The sequence below is a fragment of the Macrobrachium rosenbergii genome, chromosome 2 (genome assembly GCF_040412425.1).
Source record: "Macrobrachium rosenbergii isolate ZJJX-2024 chromosome 2, ASM4041242v1, whole genome shotgun sequence".
NCBI classification, from domain to species: Eukaryota; Metazoa; Arthropoda; class Malacostraca; order Decapoda; family Palaemonidae; genus Macrobrachium; species Macrobrachium rosenbergii.
The window spans coordinates 25,759,605-25,777,104 of NC_089742.1; positions in this window are offsets into that span (position 1 = coordinate 25,759,605).

Consider the following 17,500-nt stretch of genomic DNA (forward strand, 5'->3'; position numbering starts at 1 on the left):
CAAGGCGAGAGACAGCGGACGTCGGCGACCCCTGCCGGTAGCAGACCGACACATCTTGTAAGCTCCTTATTGAGCTGACCCCCACCACATGGTCACCTTTCGACCACCAGTCACATTACCTGTGCAACCCCGTTAAACTCATCCCTCCATCCCTGGTGAAATTTGAGGTTCTTTCAACAGTCATGTATCTTTAATCTTTCACTGCACTCTCACTTTCTTTTCTGTAATGCAAGTTATCACAAAGACCTGACTCACTTAGCTTAGTGTGAATTTTAATGCAAGCATATCCTAACAGAATCAAGCTATCTTGGCACCCTCTGTGCAACCCTCAATTCGCCCGAAATCGTTATAATTATCCTTGTGTAACCGCTGGCATTATCTAACTGCAGACGGTATATTAGCTGTGGAAACATGTACTTGTCTTGTGCTTCTTGCAGTGAAAAGGCCACTGCAATAAATTCTTCAGTATCCCTTTCAAGAGGGTTAATCATAGACGCTTCAATATTTGAACCAGTGCTAGAATAACTAACCACGTCGCAGTCCCAATTTGTGTCTGCCTATCATTCTTCAGTCTTCAGGATGACGTGTTTAATTGTAAATACATTCGATTTAAAGCAAACCTTGTATATATATTCCATTTAAATTAAACCTAAGTGTTTATCTGCAACAGTCCCTTGTTGAAGTACAGCCTTCAGCCCAACTGTTTTTCTCTTTAGTTTCCAGCCTGACCTAGCAATTGCAGTCAGAATCTCAAGGTGTGTTATTAAGCCCCCTTGTTCACGAGCTACATCCTGGATTGGACCCCTGAACAAGGAATACAGTAAGTAGGCCAGGTAAGAACCTAAAGATATGTATGTATATATATATATATATATATATATATATATATATATATATATATATATATATGTGTGTGTGTGTGTGTGTGTGTGTGTGTGTGTGTATATGTGTGTGTGTGTTTTGTTGTGCACAGCAAAGTCGCTTTAAACTAATCTAAAATTTAAAAATCTTTTAAAAGTTATTGCATACCCGTTTATATTTTTCATTAAAAAATAATGTGTACAAGAGAACCGTCAACGAAGAACAAAACGCCGACTCCATCGCAATCTCTGAAAAAGAGTCTCTCAGATTATTTTTCAATCTCGAACAGGTACCGGTCTCTTTCGTAGTTTTTTTTTTTTTTTACACAAAAGAAATGCTACGAAAGAGAAATAGATAAAAGTTAAACAATAAAACTTTCCAGAAAAACTAGAGCGTAGCGGGAAACCCCGGCAGATGGAAAGGCAAGACCGACCTTCGCTGAAGAAATAAATACATTTTTTTTTTTTTTCATTTTATTTTCATCGCCACCCGAACTTCGAACAATTTCAAATTTCATGTATCTTCTTTCCCGGGTCACGTTGTTCTCCTGTATGTGAAAAAAATTCTGTAGGGGCTTTCACGCCTCATTTTGTGTTTCTTTTCCGTTCTTTTTTTTATTTTCGTTTTTTTTTTTTTATTCATTCAAAGCCACGAAGCAGACTGTAGGAATTCACCTGTAGTACAGATGCGACTGCCATATCTCCTCTTGTCCCACGAGTGTTACAAGGATCAGAACAAATTTTTAAAATGAGAGAGAGAGAGAGAGAGAGAGAGAGAGAGAGAGAGAGAGAGAGAGAGAGAGAGAGAGAGAGAGAGAGAGAGGAATGTACATAAGATGGAGGAATGTATTAAGTTACAGAACAGACAAGAATGAAATGGATATGGAAAAATATTAGAGAGAGAGAGAGAGAGAGAGAGAGAGAGAGAGAGAGAGAGAGAGAGAGAGAGAGAGAGAGAGAGAGAGAGAGAGAGAGAGAGAGAGAATGAATATAACAGAGCGAGAGAGAAAGAGACTGGGAACGGGAAAAGAAAATGAAAAAGGGAGAGAGAGAATGACTGACAAACAAGTGGGAGAAAATGCCCTACGCAAAGCAAACGAGAGCATGCAAAGGAATCCAGTTACTAGAAGAATTAAATACCGCACTGCAGTTTAGGTCCGACCTACATATCTCGGCACAAGCTTTTAGCGGAAAAATGAAAGCGGAAAGAAGTGCTAAAAGTAAGATCAATTTAAGCTTAGAAAAGGAGTCGATGAAACGCCTTATGAAGGATATGAAATATATCGAGCCGCATACAAATCGGGTGCAGTAGAAATACATGAAACGTTGATTTTTTTGTTTTGGTTATCTTAATTACATTAACACGTTCGTACTCTAGTTTTTCTTGCTTTCCACTTCTTTTGGCATTTTGACTTTCTATTCTGATGAAGTACTTTTTTGCATTATAATGGCATTTTTAAAATTTTCAAATAATAATAGGCAAGAATACCTAAAAATAAATAAAATATACTAAATTCCATACATAATATACAAAACAGGTCAATGGCAAGATGAGGAAAAAATTTGTTCTCTCTCTCTAAACGGGTTAATGCCTTCACTTCTTTCAGTAAAGAGAAATACATCACACAATCAGTACCAGCTTCATAAGACAGGAATAACAAAATCACACACCCATTCCCCTTCGCCTCTCTCTCTCTCTCTCTCTCTCTCTCTCTCTATAAACGAGCTATTGCCTTTACGCACCACTTGAGTAAAGAGAATTATATCATACATTCAGTACTAGCCCATTAAACAGGAATAACCAAGACACACCCATCATTCTCTCTCTCTCTCAATCTCTCTCTCTCTCTCTCTCTCTCACATGCTTTTATCTCTCTCTCATATGCTTTTATTTATTTCACTAAAGAGGAAATACATGACATCCTCACACGTAGCATTTGAGTACGGCGGCGACGACATTCTCATCCGTAGAGAATTTGCATATGTATCTTATCTCCAATGGACGGGCGAAAGAACTCCATTCCAACCGATTCAGAACAAACGACTTAATATCGCTGCATCATTTCCCAGAGAATGGCGAAGGCCCCCAGAGACTTATCAGCAAGTCGTTCCGAAAATGCATAAACAACTGGACCCCTTTTTTTATCGTCTGGAATTGAGCCGCACTCTCCCGCTTTCGAAATTTGCGCTTAACGCATTCGTGTTTTGCAACCCAAGAAACAAAAAGATTTTTTCAAACTTTTTCCTAAAGGGAGTTGGGATAACTTTATCTCGGACTTTGGGACGGATTAAGGACTCATTAAGATCTGAGAAGTTCTCTGGATGACTTGTTTTTAATTATCTACTCAATTCTTTTCGTTTCATGGTGATTTTGTTAGTGGTTATATCCTTTTTCAGCGCTACTGCTTTATTGCATGCATATATTGACGTTATTCATACATATTTATTTGCGCTATGTCTATGTCTATGTCTATGTCTACGAAAAAATGTTAAATAGTTTTCTCTAGCTACTTTCAGAAAGTCTACAGGGGGATTATTTTAGGTAATCTGAACATAACAAGATGCCTTAGAGATAGCTGGTTGTTACATATGTTGAGTGATTTCCAGTTGAAAAAAGAACCTTATAAAATTAATTCCCAAAGAGGCTAATATAATGGAGTAACATTGTTATGTTAGCCACTAAAACTAATGATTCAGTGACTGCGTAAACCACTGTTGATAAACACTGTATCACAGGACAATGAAGAGAGATGTCAGTGTATTTCAGTGAAAACGTTCATATATCTGTAGGATTCTGATATATTTCACTATGGCAGGGACAGGTCCATCCCCACCACTGTGCTTTAGCGGCTATTGCTTTTCCGGTTGGAAAACATCGATACATACGCACACAGACAAATCTGTACCAGTTTTATTAATAGCTACAATGATCTTGTAAATTATCGATTTCTTGACTCCTTTTGAATACTCTTATCACTCTAAGCCTAAACCCCTACTTCATTTCTTACAAGAAGAATGCCCACGCTACATTTATTCAGAAATAAATTTCCATTTTCACGCTTACCTATTTCTTATCTGGTTTCCAAGGCTTGTAGAGTAAAAAGGCATCCAAAAAAAAAGGGATCAAATCGCAACTACGAGTTCATGTCAGCTCTTAGTAACAATAAAATTACTGCTGACTGGCTTCTTGTTCACTGTCAATTTTACCTGAACCTTGCACACTTATAGTGACTTACGCATAGAAATCTGAACTTCATAGTAATGAATAAAATGTTATTGCTTCAGATACGAGTTTCCAAATTCTAACATTTATTCATTTTTCTGGATCTTAATATGAACTGGAAGTCATATCTTATAATATCTTTCATATAAGCCACATCACTCTGAATATGTCAAAATACAATTGCAACTCATAATTTGAGTTATCACCATTATTTTGAAAACAATAAACACTTGTTTTGAGTAACACCAAAGACACACCAAATTTATTTTGATTGTATTACTTAATGAGTGTGTATTTCCATCGTTAAGTAAACATGCATACACACGCAAAACTACCCCGTCCTTCCTTCCAAGTTCAATTCAAGAAATTGGTCTGTTCCTTATGCATTTTCCATGTTTACTTTTACGAGTTCAGTAACAGAGTCTAAAGAAGTTCCTGGCACCAATACTTCACATTCATACTGCCTGGATCTTGCATCCCATTGCATAAAACTGCCTTCGCAAGAACTTCGGTTTAATCCTTTATGCAAGTGGCCTGAATCAGCTCTTTTCTTTTATGGGCTTTGCGCAGGACCGTTAAAAATAGTCTTTTCTCACTATTATGCATACATATATTCATGCATGCATGCATACATACATATACATATATGTATATATACATATATAATATATATTATATATATATATATATATATATATATATATATATATATATATATATATTTGAATAAGAGCCCTCGTGCATCCCCATAGCGATTAAAATCTATCTAATAGGACGAAGATGGAAGAGGGTAAAATTTTGCCCGTGTGTGTGTGCGTGTGTAATTACTTAGAGGTGTGCCCCTTTCAAATGGTTAAATCTGAGTTGATCACAACACAATTTGGTGATCTGCTGCTATTAAAATCTTGCCAAGTCCACCTTGATACCTAACAAAATTTCATCTGGAGGGAATCAAGCAATATATGCTTTCTGAAAAAAAAAAAAAAAAAAAAAAAAATACACCGACAGACGGAATTTAGATAAATGTGGGCGACTCCCAAAAGATTATTGCTCTTGGGGAGTAAAGATAAATATATGACAAGCTGGATGATTTCATACATTTCTCAAGTTTCTATATCCGTTAGACGTGTTTTCATTTTATCCTGACAATAACCTTAATATTTACCAAATTTGAAGAAACTTTCTCTTTATTAGCTAATTACCCACTCAGCATTTACATAACTTCTTGTATAATTCTCCCACGCCTTCCTTCCTTTTGCCCATCCACTTGGAGCCTCTATACAATTACGCTTACTAATAACGTCTGACCTGAAGTCTCTGCACACCAGTATCACTCATAATATCAAACTTCAAGCACAACTTCTCCCTTGTATCCCTTATGGCCATTCATCGATTTGCAGCTGCAACTCTTACTGCAAGATCGACCACATCGTGCATAACAAATTTTAAGGAAACTTCTTTCTTGATTTTCTTAATAACAAACCTCACCTAACTTCAAGAAAACTTCCTTCTTCCGCTATTTTGCTTTATTTTTCGTTTGGGGCATCTACTGTATACAACCATAAGGTCAGTCACACTTCACCCAACAATTTTCAGACACCTGTTCCCCTGCTTCCTCTAATATCACATACGAAAGCAGAGAGGGGAAAAAACAGCAGCAATGGCAACAAATTGTTCTGTCTTCTATTCTGTCAAAGGAACAGCCTCGTCGGCCATCGCCAATTACTTTCTCTTCTCTGCTTGCGAATTTCGACCAATTCAACCTACTGGATCTTAATTGCTTTTTGGATCCTACAAGAACAGGGAAACTCGTACTACGGTCTGAGCACACAGAGAGAGAGAGAGAGAGAGAGAGAGAGAGAGAGAGAGAGAGAGAGAAACCGGATGTGTAAATTAAAAATAAAAAAATAAACTGGAATTAACAAACCTCGGGGCAAAGTAATATATTCAAAAAGAGAAACTGGAAAATCCTTTTGAGAAATAAAGGCGAAGAGGCTTAAGCTAAGGGCAAAGTGACGTCATCCATGGATAATCTATGTGGCTGCTGTACGATGTTTCCATATGCCCTGGAGCTTGATTAATGGCCCAGAAGTGGCTGGGAATTGGGTAGGAAATATGGGTGTGGGGCTTGGGAGGGTAGGGTGGGGGTGATGGTAGATGATAACGTGGAGATGATGATGCAGAGAAATATAGAGAAATGGATAAATGGAATGGAATGCCATGTACAATTTTGGACAAAGGCCAAGCACTTGGACCTATGGGGTTATTCAGTGCTAAAACGGAAATTAATAGTAGAAAGATTTTAAAGGTGTAACAGGTGGAAAACTTCGCAGTTGCACTATGAATCAATTGCTTGGAGAGGGTGGAAAGAAAAATGGAAGAAAGAAAATATGAACAAAGGTACAGTAAAAGGAATAAAAGAGGTTGCAGCTAGGGACCGAAGGGACGATACAAAGAACCTAAATAATGAAAAGGATAAAGAATTCCAATACAAATGTAAATATGGATCCCACGTAAGACGTAGGTAAAAGTTCCCGAAACTTACTGAAAACCTTATTATTCTGGTACACAGCAGCAATGGGACATAATCAGAGCGGAAAACCAACAGAATATGCACTAGTAAAAAAGAAAAAAAGCGAAAATACACATAATTCAGTGTATATACAGCATGAAGATACTGAAATGAAACGCGTGTTGATAAGTAAACGAGAGGAATAAAAATTAAAAGGTCATTTAGGACTATTATGGAAAAGGAATGACCGGACTTATTACGTATCATTCGTGGGATAAATGAGGGATATTACATAGGAAAAATTATTACTGACAATACCTAGCGGGCTTACCCGACAAGGGTACGTGAATAATCAAGCTGCACAGACTATTTTCTAAATTCACCCCTGTTTGAACAAAAACATCACAACTACCTTTTGCTTTTGCTGATTACGTACAGCCTCAAATTAAAACTGGAATATGACCTTCATTTCCTAATGATGTGTGAGCAGAAAAAAAAAATGTTGGAGGAATAATTACTATTTATTAGTGATTCATAAAGGAAAGTGATTCTTTAACCATTGCAGTTCCTGGTTGGACGACTCGGTAGAGTTCTCGGCTAGCACTCTGCTAGTCCCGAGTTCGAGTCTCCGGCCAGCCAATGAAGAATTAGAGGAATTTATTTCTGGTGATAGAAATTCACACCTCGGTATAATGTGGTTCGGATTCCACAAAAAGCTGTAGGTCCCATTGCTTGGTAACCAATTGGTTCTTAGCCACGTAATATAAGTCTAATCCTTCGGGCCAGCCCTAGGAGAGCTGTTAATCAGCTTAGTGGTCTGGTTAAACTAAAGTATACTTAACTTTTAACCCTTGCAGTGTTAACTTGTTATTCCAGACATCTCAGGTAACCTAAAGAATTCACCAAAAGATTTACATATATATATATATATATATATATATATATATATATATATATATATATATATATATATATATATATATATATAAATATATATAAATACAACTATATATATATAATGCATATATATATAAACACAACTCAACTCAAGCATTAACATAATAGGCTCCTTGAACATCAGAGCATCAATCCAATTAGGCACTCATGGAAACGCGGAAATGAGCATTTTGAATGTTTTCATTTGCACCTGTATATCACTGCAAGGCTCACGTACTTTTCAAATCTTCTTTATTACAGTTCGTTATAAGCAATTTGTTAGAGCAATATTTTCGTCGGAACTCATAAGGCACCTTATTTATGTAAATCTTTCGCAACTCCTAGATCTTCTTATTTATGCCTTCTTCTTCACATACAATGATGGCAATTATACATTTTAGAAAATCTGAAGATTAACGGAAGCCTAAAATTACTACAACTCCCTTTTTCGATGTATAAGAAGCAAAATGAAGATGGTACTTCCGTTAAGGCCAACCAACTCCTTCCTATGAGCATTTCGATTAATGAAATACTGAAGACGGTTCCCATGACAAGGTAACTAAGACAGACACTCAGGACAGATGGACAGACAGACAAGCGGAGGTGAAAAAGCAGAGCCACTAAGATCGTTAGTATGGACTAATAATAACTAAAGAACATTTCTTAATATCTCAAACAAATCTGATACTACATTCTCATACAAAGATATTAAGCCTCAGGAAACAAATAAACATTCACTCAGCTTTCATCAGTTTTCAGCACAACTGCTACTTTTAATGTTAAAATAATGAAGATGAAATTATATTGAACCAACAATTGCTCGATTATAATTAAAAAAAATAAACAAAACAGTTACTATATCAGAGAGCACTGAGCTCACTTAGGATTTGCCATGACACAGTTAAAGTTCTGATACTCATTCCGACGCTGGATCATATTGAACTGTTAATTTGCAGGCTATAACCCAGAATTGATGACGTTAATAGCAAAAATATAATCTGCTCTGCTGTGTACACTAGGGCTGTGCAGTACAGACGATGAAATGAATGGCTAACAAAACGTGTCTCTCACATTACTAAAAGTGAAAATTGTGAACATAAAGAAAACAAAAGTGAAAAACTTATAATCAACGAGGGGATTTAACGTTTATTTGTCCATTTGTCCATGTGAACGACCCTTACAGCGGTGAACAGTTAGGTACTGCCCAGAACATAGCAAATGAAGCAGTGAACAGCATTATACAAAGTAACAATAAAAAGAACAACAAAAACAACTTACTTTCCTCTGTATTGCTGAAAAAACCAATAGCAAGTAAAGTGGAAAATATGAATGATAAATATCTGCGGATTTCTAATAATTTTTGGTGATAATTTCAGAAAAGAAATGAAAACCTCCTAGGTGAACACTATGATTATCGACACGGAAATGCAAAAGTATAAAATATAAGTTTAAGACTAAAAGAAAAAACGAGGAATTTATCAACAGCCTCTCAACTGAGAGGATAGAACTGAAAGGAAAAACATCCAAAAGGAACTAATAATGTAAAGAAAGAAACGGCTAAAAAAATGTTAAATCGAAATGAAAATATCCTGAAAGCAATCTGTCACCCGGTTGGCACTGAAAACCTGACCAAGTGACGGCCAGTGGCGCAAATGGAAAACGGTGGCTGGCTGAGCCATAAATTGGAAGGTATTGCCGGAGGATTAGGTGTCGGATCTGCCCCGAGGGGCTCACTGCTTAATGGCACATGCTGTTGCTCTCTCTAATCCCCGCGTTAGGGGTCGCTTTTTCTCATAAATTGAAACGATGGGGAATGAAGCTGTGGATTTTCACTTCCCAAGTGTAGAAAAAAGTCTTCAGGTACTTTAGGCAATCATGCGATGACAGATAAAGAAAACTACAAACACATACAAACACAAACACACTAGACAGTAAGACCTTTTTCACTGTTTTGAATATAGCCTAATTCTACGTCCTCATTGAAAGTTTTAATTTTCATCTGCCCAGTTCCTTATTGTTTTAACATTCATACTTCGGACTTTCTTAATTTCATGGAATGGAATGGAATATAAAATTTAGGACAAGAGTAAAGTGATGCGACAAATGAAGTCATTCTGCGTCGAAACGGAAACTGAGAGTAAAGGTTTTACAGGCATAACAGGAGGAAAACCTCGCAGTTGCATTATGAAACAAATGAAACTATGGACAGAAGGGACGTTGGGAATAAACTTAAGTAATACCTACAGTGCACCACTTGAAGTGCAATGATGGCACTACTCCCACGCACGGGAATTAATTTTATGCATACATTGTTTTTAGTGAGTTTTTTTTTTAATTCGTGCATTTCGATGATGAAAAGTGTTTACGAAATATTTTCCATAAAACGGCATTTCTATTTAATATAGGAGAGCAGTTTCATAAGTTTACCTCTTGCCAGTATATATATACATCCCACGTTGACATAGCTTTAACGCTGATAAAAAAAAAGGCAAAAAACCTATACGCTTCCAACCATAACAAGAAGGCATATAAGAAAAATCACCCACAAACAAAAACGAACCAAGGCGCATGGCGGAAACTACATGATAAAAAAGCAACAACTGAATAAAATATAATCTTAACATTCAACTCTTTTTAGTACTGCTTCCTCGTGTCGAGGAAGCTAAACATAACCGCTTTTGTTACAAATCCGGCGAACAAATTACTTAAGTGCTTTTCAGGTTGTTGCTACAATAGCAGCATAACATGTTCAGATGATATACATACATACATACATACATACATACATACACACAGAGCACACACATACACACACACCTCTATATATATATATATATATATATATATATATATATATATATATATATATTGTATGTGTGTGTATATTTATATACATTATAAATTAAATACGCATATATGTATGTATGTGTCTCAATGTTTTTTTAATCGTTAAGCAATTTCCAAAGCAGAGGGTGGCTCTGGAGAGAAAAACATCACAACAGTTACAGCTGCATTCATATTAACAGTCATCAACCAATCGACGAAACTTCTTGACACAATACATCATAAAAAAGTCTTCCACTTTTTCTCATCGCGATTCGTGAGTATTAAGGCACTTATTTCAAGTAAAATCACACATTATCCTCCATTGTTCAGATCTTCCCTCCTTCCCATTCCTAATATATACAAGTTATACACGTTTTTCATTAACCTAAGCCTATTCTTCTTCCACCCTTTTTCAATAAGATAAATATATATATATATATATATATATATATATATATATATATATATATATATATATATATATATATATATATATATATATATATATTTTTTTTTTTATAAATATTACTGCTGTTTGCTCTGACTCATAAATTCTTTCATCACATCTTAAAGCATTGAAGCTATGAAATGCATATATGTGTCCTTTAAACTTGTAGCAGCCATATTTTCTGAAATAGAGTCGTCACCACATAAGAGCCGCCTCGCTCTCCCAACGCAAACCAAAACAAAGCATATGTATAAAAACATAACAGAATAGAGCTATGCTCAATCAGCAATGTCTACTGCACTGCAGCTTAAGGACTGCTCGCGACGCACTTCCAAAGTCACTGGGGTTGAGTTCTTAAAGCCTTTACATGTAATCTTACAAACACGTAATGTTTTCTTACTACTCCCAATAACAAGAATTATCAGTAAAACAGCTATTAAGACAATTAAAATTGTCGCATAATATATTCCTGATACTCAGAACATCACGGAATCGTCAATGTCTTCCAACGGTGGAACCGGCCATTGGCACCTTGGCTGTAGGTACCTCCACTAACAATGCCTGCTATGCGACATGACGATAATTATCTTCTCGAACTGTTGAATACAGCACGGCTAAGTAATGAGAAATTCCGCAGCATAGATTCTGCAGGATGAATCGAGATTGCTGACCCTCGATGAACGAATGCCGTCGACTTGTTGCTCTGGCACATCATTGTAACTGCATACTCCTTGCAAAACACAGCATGAAGAGTACTGGTGGACTCAATGTGGTAATCTCGCAGGAACTGCTCCAAAGTCACATCTCTGTCGGAGTTCACTCCATGAATCCAATGATAATTCACAAATCCACCCACAGACAAAACTCGCAACTGGAAAATACTACTGTCATAATACACACACTTCTAACCAAAGCTAATAACTCGTCTTATAATCAACTCCCGATCCTTGATATTGATCTCTCCTGAATGTAAATGAAACATGGTCTCTAATCTATCCCATGTCACTACCGAGTTCCAAAACACTCGGAAAAAGGTCTAATAACAAAAGGTCACGTTACTGAACCAAACAAAACCACTAATGCAAAAGTAAACACTCACAATGTGAACTAATTCCAAGTTTGTATCTCAGAATAATCACAGTCAACTCACTATTAAGCACAATAACTCTACGGAACTCACTCACAAAAAAAATTCTATCCAAACACTAAAAGGTATCATATCTCGTAAAAGACATGAAAACTCTACTCTGGTTAGCAAATATTTCGCAACATCTGACTAATCCTCATCAAAATAGCAATTGACGTAATGGCAATCGCTCCCATGATCTCAACAACTACAATCCACTACAACACAGCTCCCTTAATTTAAAAAGAAACTGGAAAATCCAAACACTCAAATACGATCTCCAACCCGAAAAAAAGATCAGACTTGTTCGGTCCGATATACTAAGTACTTCAAAAAAAATAATCTAAACAACACCCATTGCGTCAGATGATGAAATACATCATAACACAACAACTCACTAACACACGGTCGTCTCGTATGAAATTAGCCCATGTCTCAATTCTAAAATCATTCGAAAGCAAATGACTAAGAACTTCAACATCTAAATGAACAAGAGACAAAAAAAAATAAATATCATATATATATACACAAACATCAACCCACTTATCCCTCTAACTATATACAAACGTTCCATTACATCCCAACTTTCTTTAACTTCGAAATATGGGTCAATTTCGTCACTCCAGTGTTTACATCTTTAACTACAAATCTATTCCCTCTTTTTGATCTCTCTACAATCCTTCAAAAGGTCCGTGAACTTCGACTTAATTTATAATTCAGATCATTCCGAACATTCACTTTAACAAAACTCTATCACCCATCGAAAAAGCTTACTCCCCTCGATTTCTGCGTTGTTTTTCTTACCATTGCACGCGAACTAAGTTCGCGTTCATTGATACGTGCAAATCTTTCTCTCGCTGTATTTATCAACGAAGTGACCGTAACATCACCCTGAACACACTCTGTAACAAATCAAAAGGTCCTTTCAACTTGTATCCATACAAAGCTTCTGCTGGAGATATCTTAATTGTGTCATTCATCATAGTATTGATACTATATCGCACTTCATCCAAAGATCTGTCCCAATGTGTATCGGAACCTCCCACCGTCATGCGCAAAGCTTCGATTACTTTTCGATTCGCCCTCTCACACAACCCATTCGCTTCAGGTCTATACGGGATTATAGATACTTCTTTATCCCCAACAAATTAGCAAGACCGTCTAAAAGTCTTATTAATAAACTTCCCCTACCATTGTCTGGTGATCAGACATTCTGAACACCATATCGACAAATTATCCCTTAAAACGCTTGCAGCAACTTCCTCAGCTGATTTGTATTTCAGTGGGAAAATCTCGACAAAGCGAGTCAACTCATCAACAACTACTAATAAATGTCTATAACCATAAGTGACTCCAGAGAAGTACCAGAATATCCATATGCACCCTCTGAAACGGCCTATATGGGATATGAACCCAAACGACAATGACACACTGTCGTCGCTGGCTTATTCGCATTGGTAAATAGCACACTCTTCACAAAAGGCTTACTGCGGAAAATGCTATTTTTCCAAAAGAATCCTTGACCTTGACGTTTTCATACGTCTTGTCTACACCCAAAATGTGAGGAGAAACCGGGCTTACAATGTACAATGCCTAGGAACTGTGGTACTAGACTCTCTGGCACGATGATTTGTGTATCTCAACGATGCTTCGAGTACTTCGCAAGTTATACTTAACTTTTCTCACCAATAAATTATTCTCCAACTCTAGACCAGAAAAAGGCAACTTATACCCTTTCTTCGGTGATAAACTTCATGAAATGCTTAGATTTTGACAACAATTTATCTTCATCTTGCTTTTGTTCCAGCAAGCCTATGTCCCAAGTGACATTTTCAATTGTAATATAACACACTGCGTTACTCACTATCACGAATAACAATCTCTCCCGAGACTGCCGACTCACTATTTCTCCCCGAAGTATGCACTGTAGGAACGTGTATGTCCTCTACATGCGATCTCTCAGAACTACTAATATCAGAGACATTAGACACCAAATATTTACTCTCTTCACTCCACACAGGATTCGGTGTATTTCATCCTCGATCGAAAATATCTGCTCAATGCATCTGCAACTACATTATGCTTACCTTCAATGTATTTGAGGTTTGCATCAAAATCTTCTCAATGTTAGGAACCAACGTGCTCTCTTTTTAAGACAAATTTGGCTTATTAAAAGCTCTAACAACGGTTGGACATTCGTAAAAATCTCAACTTTATTTCCCAACAACAACATCTTAAATGAACAAGGCTAGAGACGACTGCGAAAGCCTCCTTGTCCACAACTGACATCAGCCTTCGTTACTACCACGTTTGAACTTTCTACTATAAAAGCAATTGGGTGTGTAATTTCCAAAATTCCTGCATCAAACACGCACCTATACCTTCCTGACTCGCGTCAGTCACTAAGGTGAACGGTTGACTAAAAATCTGAAACTTCAAAACTGCGGGTTCACCAAAGCGTTCTTAAGCTTCAAAAGCTAATTGTTGACTATCACCCCAAACAAACTTAACGTCTTCTCGTAACAAATCTGTCAATGGCGACGCTATTGTAGAAAAATTCCGCACAAAACGACGAAAGAAACCCGACATACCTAGGAACGAACGAATCTGTTTCCTGGTTTTGGGAACTGGAAAATTCACAATGGCTTTAACTTTCTCATCATTCACTCTAACTCCCTCTTTAGATATAACATGTCCTAAATAGACAATTTTTCTCTTCAGAAACTCACATTTGGCCAATTTGACCTTTAACCCAGCGAACCGTAATCGCTAAGGACTTCTTTTTAACACCTTTAGATGTTCTTCAACTGTATCTGTGCATATGAGAATATCATCCATGCACACAAACACCGACTTTCCTAACAAGCCATGAAGTACTGTGTTAACCAGTCTAGTAAATGTTATTGGGACCCTTTGTAATCCAAAAGGCATCCTATTAAACTCGTAATGTGTCTTTGGTACCGAAATGCTGTATATTTACGGCTACTCTCACAAAGGGGAACTTGTAAAAACCCTTGCATAAGATCTATAGATGAATATATTCTGCCAATGATCTCAACAAACAAATCAGGCAAACAAGCCACCGGATATCTATCTGGGCATGTTTTTCATTCAATTTACGAAAAATCTACACAAACTCTGATATCACGTCTTTCTTAGGAAACTGCAAGCATAAAGCGAGTAATTAAACGGAGAATTGGACGGTCTACAATGCCTTCCGACTCTACTTCTGAACTTCTTTTTTCTACTTCTTCTCTGATCTTAAAAGGAATTCGATATGCTGGAATATATATGTGATTGTACTTTTCTAGGCGGATTGAATGTTCTAAAACATCTGTAACTCCTAATTTATCTCCCTCAAAGCAATTATCTAGATATTCTTCAACACTCTTCTACTTTATCTGGAATATTCAGGATAATCAACTTTAGCCAAATGTTCATGTAGAACCTTGACTTCGGAACTGTTGTTCCTGTTAGGAAACATATTCGTCTCCACAAAAAACTCACTAATTTATGCCTTTCCTTAAACTCTTCAAAATCAATTACATAAGTACTCCTTGTGATATTTTTCCACTGAGTCTTGATAGCTAACTACTCCTACTGAAGTCAGGCGTCATACTGAAATTTCATTCACTGACACCGCATCACAACGTTTGAATTTCTCGGTTCCCCAACAACGCACACCCTGAGAAGGAAATCGCTTTCTTTCAGCGACACTTTAACCAATGTAGGAACTGCGGTTGCAATTCAACATCTTCCAGCAAAATCCTTGAAAGATCTCTGCGGAATATCTTTCACTTAATGAATGTGTTACACATGTCTCAGACTGTGTCTTAAGTTTCTCACAAGTTTTTTTTCTGTGTATATATGGAACAAAACAACCTGACTCACCTATTGTAATCCCCTGAACTCCCGTAAGAATGTTGATGTTATGTCGCATACAAGAAGGGTGTCCTAGCAAAATCATTTCACCTAAGGCTAATCCTTCTATGACCAAAAATGATTCTACTATTGTCTTTCCACCGATACAAAGCGTAAGAAATGACGAACCTAAAATATTCAGTTTCCTCGCTTGTACATCACACACTGTCTCACTAGAAGGGACTAATTTGCACTCTGGAAACCTCGAGTGAAAAAGGTCAGCATTTACTAAGTTAACTGAGCTACCAGAATCAATGAAAATAAAAATTTCATTGCCATTAGAGCAGCACGCACAATCGGCCTAGGCTCTCTAGTGGGACTCTACGACCTGATTAGTCATTATCCTGTGTCTGTTTTCTCGAACTTATCTTGTGAAAATTCTGCTGTTCCTTTGTGTATCTAGAACTTGCATCATGTGGAATTCTCCTGTCATATCTAGAAAAACCTCCGGACTTCCTCTGAATAATCTCTACTTCAGGCTGGGCAAAATCTCCATCCATGATCTGAAGATTTGCAAACTGAACAATATCTCACTCTGCAATTTGATTTTACTATGGCCTATTTTATCACAATTAAAACAACTATTTGCTAGACTGATCTCTGGAATTTTCTTTTCGATTCTACTCTCAGGCACATGTCTTCGCCAAGCTGCATCATTTCAATGCGAAGCGACTATCATTATTCCTCTGTGGTTTGGAACCGAGCTGACATCATCTTTTGCACCTCCCTGTACAAAACTACTGTCCAGTGTCGGGCATTTTGCTAGATTTTTGTTAATCTGTGCAAACAAAAAGGATTCGTCTGTATCCTGATCAATTCTCTTATCAAAACTATCTACAATTACATCTGGGACTGACGTTAAAAGGCAAGCAAAGTGTAACAATCTTTCAAAATTATCTAAGGAGATATTATTTCCAGTTACCCATGGAGAGCCTATTATAGATTTCTTTAACTCAACTACTGCATCAAATAAATTCGCACTGTATGTGACTAGTGAATCATTGCCCTTCTTATTTTGAGAAACTTCTCGCAAATTCCGAACTGGCGATTCAATGCTGAACTCCGCCATAAGTAGCTCGTGAGAAATTTCTGCAGTTCATTCCGCTTTGCACCTTCTGAACCCGAAACTGTATGCTCGTTTCTCAACATCTCCTTTATCTAAATCCAGAAATGATTTAGCCTCTGTTAAAGCTTTCAGCTTATCTTCGTAATTTTCTTCTTTGGAATTGTGATAATTGTCTACTGACTCAATGAAAGCTTTATATTTTGGGTTAGCTTTCCGTCAACTAGCCCTTTAAAATTTGTAATTCCCGCGCTAATGTTCGTCACTTTATGCACCACAATTGATTGGGATGTGCTTGCTGCATCGTCCGGCATTTTGTGAGTAATCACACGCCCTGAGCGTAACAACATAAAAAGAGAAACCAAAAGGAACACTAGAGAAAGGTACAAGTTACCCCTCTAAAAGAAGAACAGAAACGTATGCTCTGCGAACTTACGCAGAATGCGGGCATTTACCAATTTTGAAACAGAAACGAAGTACCTATCTTCAACAGAGCTGTGTGCAGCCTGTGACGTCACCTACTCGACGGGTGAAGCAAAGACATCAGCGCGCTTTAGTTGAATCATCACTTTGCGTAATTAACTC